This window comes from Nipponia nippon, unplaced genomic scaffold (assembly GCF_047370975.1).
Source record: "Nipponia nippon isolate SJK-2023a ecotype South Korea unplaced genomic scaffold, ASM4737097v1 scaffold_9, whole genome shotgun sequence".
Classification (NCBI taxonomy): domain Eukaryota; kingdom Metazoa; phylum Chordata; class Aves; order Pelecaniformes; family Threskiornithidae; genus Nipponia; species Nipponia nippon.
In genome coordinates, this window is record NW_028262413.1 from 17474683 (window position 1) to 17480197 (window position 5515).

A 5515-nucleotide genomic window follows, 5' to 3' on the forward strand; every position below is an offset into this window, starting at 1 on the left:
GCTTCTGTACCCGACTTCTATTTCTTCCACTAATCCCATCATCTGCAGTTTAATTAGCAATTTTCCTGTTACTCCATTGAGCACAGCTTGCTGCATTTGTCTAGGAATTTGTCTAGATAAATTGAGATGAGCAGGCTGTCTCGGCCGAATGCTTTCCATGGCATGCCGAGCTGGTTTTCCTCCAGCCATTTAACCATGCTGGTCTGCAAGTTTCGTTCCAGGTCTTTGCATGCTACTGACCCATCCTACAAATTCCCCAAGCCCCACAGTAAAAAAATAAAATAAAGAAAGAATGGGTAGTACGTTCACAATCTTCAGTGTGGTTCTTTCTCTTCTGCGAGAGGTTCCGCTTCTGGAAACCTTGCCACCACACCTGCAATTTGGCACATTAGTTTGTTTGGAAATCACAAATACCTTCTTGTCCTGGCTGCAGCACATCAGTGTATCTGACTTTTGTCTCTTATTCTGTTATGCCATTCAGACTTTATAGTGTCGTTCTCTATCTTGCATGTTGACCCTACACCCAGCACTATCATCTCCTTCAGACTGCTTGGGAGCCACATCATGAACATTTTTGCCACCCAATAGTCCTACTATGTTGAACTGATGCCTGAATGATATTTTCCCCTGTGTCATAACACCCTTTGTAAGATTTATCTCAGCTCGGCTTGCCATGTTATCCTTACTGCTTCCAGGTCTCTAAAGGACCATCTCTCTCGTCACCAAAACTGGTAGGGGAGGACATTGACCCAGTTGGAACTGGATTTCTGATAGCTGAACTCTTCCTTGTCAATGTGAGGCCAAGACATCCCAGATCCAGTCCTCAGTTAGGGACCCAAGGAGCTTTAAGGTCTTACACTAGCATTGCTAAATGCCATGCCAGGGGACCTGGTAGTCCTGCTTCTTCTGACCCTCAGGCATTGTGTCCCAGATGTTCCCATTGCAATCCAGGCCTGTCAGAGGCAACACTGATGCTCTCTGGGGATGGACCAGATCCTCTCTAGTGGGGACAATGCTAGACCTGGGAGTCACCCACCTTCATCTGGAAGGAAAATAACAAAGGGTGTCCTGATTAAATTGTAAAACCCTCTCTGTCAAGCCACTGAAAAACAGCTTTTCCCAGTTTAATCCAACCTGCCGGGGCACTGGGATCCCTGAGCAGGGAGAAAGGGGTAAATCCATCCTCAATGAACAGAGATGAACGGACTCAGTGGACAGAGGGATGAGCAGACTCCACATGTTGTAGAGGAGGCTGAGACAGAGCCCACGTCCTGTAATGGGCAGGTGGGATGGACCCGCCGGAGGGTCACCACTCTGTGCTAACCTTTGCAGGAGACGTCCTGGGCATCGCTTTGCTCCCCGTGCCGCCTGGGATGCTGCCAGCTGCCTGGGTACCCAGATTCCCTGGAGACCGTGCTGGTTGCTCCTACCTCACCTGCCCTGCTGCGAACACCAAAAGCGAAGCCGGAGCCTCGCCGTGCCTGCCCTCTAAAGCTTCTGTCTTGCGGTGGAAATAAATTGCCTCAGATTCCTGTAACTCAGGCAGAAAACCCAGGCCCCTTGCTGATAAAACCAGGCAGCCTGGACAGCGTTACCCTGGCAACCTGCACTTTCTTCCCCATCCTTTTGTTCGGCCTCGGACCCAGACTTTTGTACCCAGCCATAATGGGGCCAGACTCTCGGGATGTTTATGGGGTGAGGTGAGAGGAATTTCATTCAGCCGCGTCTTGCTTGGCCCGTCTCCTTCCGCAGGGCGAGGGAGGAATGTTATTGACCAAGGCCCCATGCAGCGACAGAGGCACTAAAGAAAGGCACTTTAGACTTTCGGGCAAAGAAAAGAAATTCCTGCCCTCCCTCATGCAAACATACCCCCCCGCCCCAACGCGCCTTTTGTTTCCTTATTTCTCTTTTTGTAACTTCCCTGCTCACCCACTCCTGCCTACAGCTGCTCTCGCTGGGCACAAACAAAACCCTTTAGCATGGCCCGTGTGCCTGCCAGCTCCAAGCTGCAAGACATTCAGTCCTCCTGGATCCCCATCCTCTGAGGCACCTTGCCAATAAAATGGAGCTGTACGTGCACTGAGTTTGCAGGAGCAGAAGTGCTGTGCAGCTGAGGCCAGGGCATGGAGCAGCCAAGCATGGCAGAGCCAGAGCAGGACCCCAGCCTGCTCTGAGACCCTGCCACGCTCAGTCCCTCACCCTCTGGTTCAGGCTGGAAAGGGTTAAGCACATCAGGTCTGACTGCTTGCTGAGAAGACAAAAGGCTGCCTTGACATCCAATATCGAAGCTCCCAGGGACACCACTGAGGAATTCCCATTAGCTGGTGTTTGTGGAAAGCCTTATATCAAATGCGGAGGACTGCCGTTTTGCTTTCCTTGTGCCAGTCACTGGGAGAGTGAGCAGCAGCTTCCCGGCGCCGCGTTGCATGGGAGAAGTGATGTGGGTGCAGTCCGAGTCATGCCTTTGCGGAGGAAAGGCAAGCAAGTCTTGTCTTCTCCCCCTGCACTGCTGAGCAGCTCCAGCAGCAGCCAAAACCCCCTGGAGAAACTCTTGCCTGACTTGGGAAGACCTGTGCCTGTGTTCAGGTAGCTTGTTTCGGAGGTGGGCCCCATAGCATCACTCTCTTCCAGGCCTTCAGACCTCATAGTGTCTTAGGAGAAGGCAAGACTTTGAGGACCTGTTACTGGCAAGGCAGTGCTGTTTCTGATGTATCTTGCCCCACACTCCTCTGTTTTCAGGGCAACTGTGCAAAGCAAAAGGCATGGGCAGAGATGGGATGCTGGGCAGGATGGGTGTTGGGTTTTCTTCAGTTCTGCTGGGGGCATAAACAGAAAATAAAGCCCAAGTCAGTGTTGTTTGGCTGGGCAAGGACCTATCAAGAAGTGAGTGGCTCCTGCTGAGGACAGCATCCCATGGTTGTCCTCCTTCCCCCAGTGCTCAGCCATCCCAGGGGACTCTGCCCTGGCTGATATGGTGGCAGAGAAGAGCCTGCAACTCTTGTCAGAGACACTGAGTGTCTTACGAATGGTGAGAAGCACTGGTGGAAGCTTTTCTTTAGCCCCAAATGGATTTATATAGTATTGCTCCCTCCCAGCTGGATTATGTCATGTCTAATTAAAGGTGAGCTCATAGATTGTAGCCTTTCCCTTCAGCTGGCACTGCAAGAAGATGGAGGAAAATGACCTGGACACATGTTTTCATAACACTTGTCTTTGAGACTCCTACTCTTCCATCACGTCTACTTAGAAAAAAATTGGCTAGTAGATTTAAAAAGTGATTAGTGAGCTGCGCAGGGGAGAGGAGAGGCAACACAGACAATGGAGGACCACAGACACCTTCTCCTGGGACTATCGCCAAAGAAAACCAAAGCCCAGAGCATGCCCAGTTGGCTCTTGGCAAAGGATTATCGCTCTGGCACCATTTCAATGCTGCTTGCCTTGAAGGCATGAAAACCCAACTATAAAGTAAGCTGGGAACCAAGTGGAAGCAAAATGCACACCAGCCATGAATAATGGGGCAAATGTGTCAATGCAAACAGAAACACATGCAGCCCTTCCTTCCCGTCGTCCAGTTTTGGCAAGGTCTTTCCAAAAGCTGCTGCTAAGATGAGCCCTCCTGGATCAGAGTATGCCCACAGGCTTAATCCCCAAGCTGGGTTTGATATATGTGTTTCAGGGGTTAATGATTCAGCCGCAGTGAGGGATCATGCACCTGGAGGGACCCTCCCATTGCTCCTCCATCACCTGCACCTCCCTCACACCAGCCTGCTGACACCTCATTTTTGGACAGGTTACCTGAGCATTGATTTTCCTTTTCAAAAGGTGCAGATCTGCAAATTTCATCGTGTGATTTGAAGTGCTTGAAAACAGCTTCTGAGCAACCCCTGAGATGTGAAGCCACACTGAAAAGGTCCCTTTTCTTGCATTTGTGGGAGTGTTAGCATTCGTGTTTCTTATATTTCCTCCTCGTGGGACTGAGCAGGGCTCAGGGCAGGTAGGAGGAAGCAGGCTCAGGTGCACTCACAAACAGATCTCTATTAGGAAGTGCAGCAGAAGAAACCTGCTTCTGGACGAGAAGAAGGAATGAGGACTGAAGTTCTCACCGCTGATTGGAACAGGGCTCTTGGAAGGCTGGGAGGAGGCAAGACCAGCTCAGGAGGAAGAGCAAAGGCTGAGACAGGCATCCTTAAAGCACAAGAGGGAGAGGAAAAAGCAGTTCTGTTAGGGAAGGTTTTGAGACACAGGGAGAACTGACATAGTGTGCAATCTGGTAAGTGGTCCTATGAGCTCCCCTCCGACTATTCACCCAGTAGGAGCACAGGGGCCAGGACAATGATAGTGAGGACGTCAACTTCCACCTACCCCTTTTCCTCCACATGCCACACAGCCCAGCAGAAAGGCTCCCCAATAATCATCTAGAGACATCCAGAGAGGGGACTCCTCTTCGGAAACGTGGGCCATCTGATCTGAAGCTTTCTTTGAAAGGGAGGTTTGTCTCACCCTGAGACATGTGTTTGAGCAGGGGGAGACTCATCTTCTGTAGCAGCCCCTCTCTCTCCTCTCATGGTAGGAAGAGCCTAGCTGATGAGTTCAGCACTAGGCTCCTAATCCTTTAAACAGCAGAAATCACAGGAGATTGATTTCACCCAAGGTGACTGGTCAAAAGTTACTTGCTCTTATACCTGAAAACATAGCAGAGGGCTTGATCCTAGATCTTCCAGGCCACTCTGGGAAAGGACACTATGGGGCCACTGCTCTTGGGACCTGCAGCATCAAGGTAAGACCATCACAGCCCTATGGAAAAGCCCCCCTCCAGACCCCATCCCAGCCCTTTCAGATGTCTTGTGGGATGCTTCTCACCTTCACAAAGAGGTGGGATGACCTGCTTCATTTCTGAGAGAAGGTCTGTGAAGCAGGGACGCCCCAGGGAGGAGGGGGTGCTGCAGGGACCTCTGTGCATGTAGGGGCTTGGGCAGCGAGAAGTCAAATGCCCAAAGCAGCAGAACAGGCAGCAAATCTCTGCTTAGATGCCCTTGCACCCCCACACTGCCTCGGTCACTTACTGCATCCAACCTCACCTCGAAGAAACCAATTTTGTTTCTACATAGTTCACAGCAATCTTCAGAGGGCTACGGGGTCCGTTCCAGGTCTCAGCGAGGAGATGTGGTGCAGCAACTTCAAATGCTGCCTTCAACAGTGGCTAATCACTGGACATTTGAATTGTAGGAGTGGGAATCGTGGCAGGCTGGCACAAGAGAAGTTCTGCCGCTAATGTCTCGTCAAGCCAATGCAGGCTTAACCTGTCAGGCAAAACAAGAAGTGGTCGAGACAGAGTACCAGTTAATAGGCTTTAGGACATACAAAGCAGCAGGAAACCCATTTTTCTTCTACCACCCACGACCCATACTGATGTAGCCTTGGGTTTTTCTTCAGTTTTGTGTTGGTAGAAACAAAAGCAAGTCATTTGAGCAAGAAAAATGAGATACAGTAGAGGCTCCTGGGGAGGCTTGTTTTA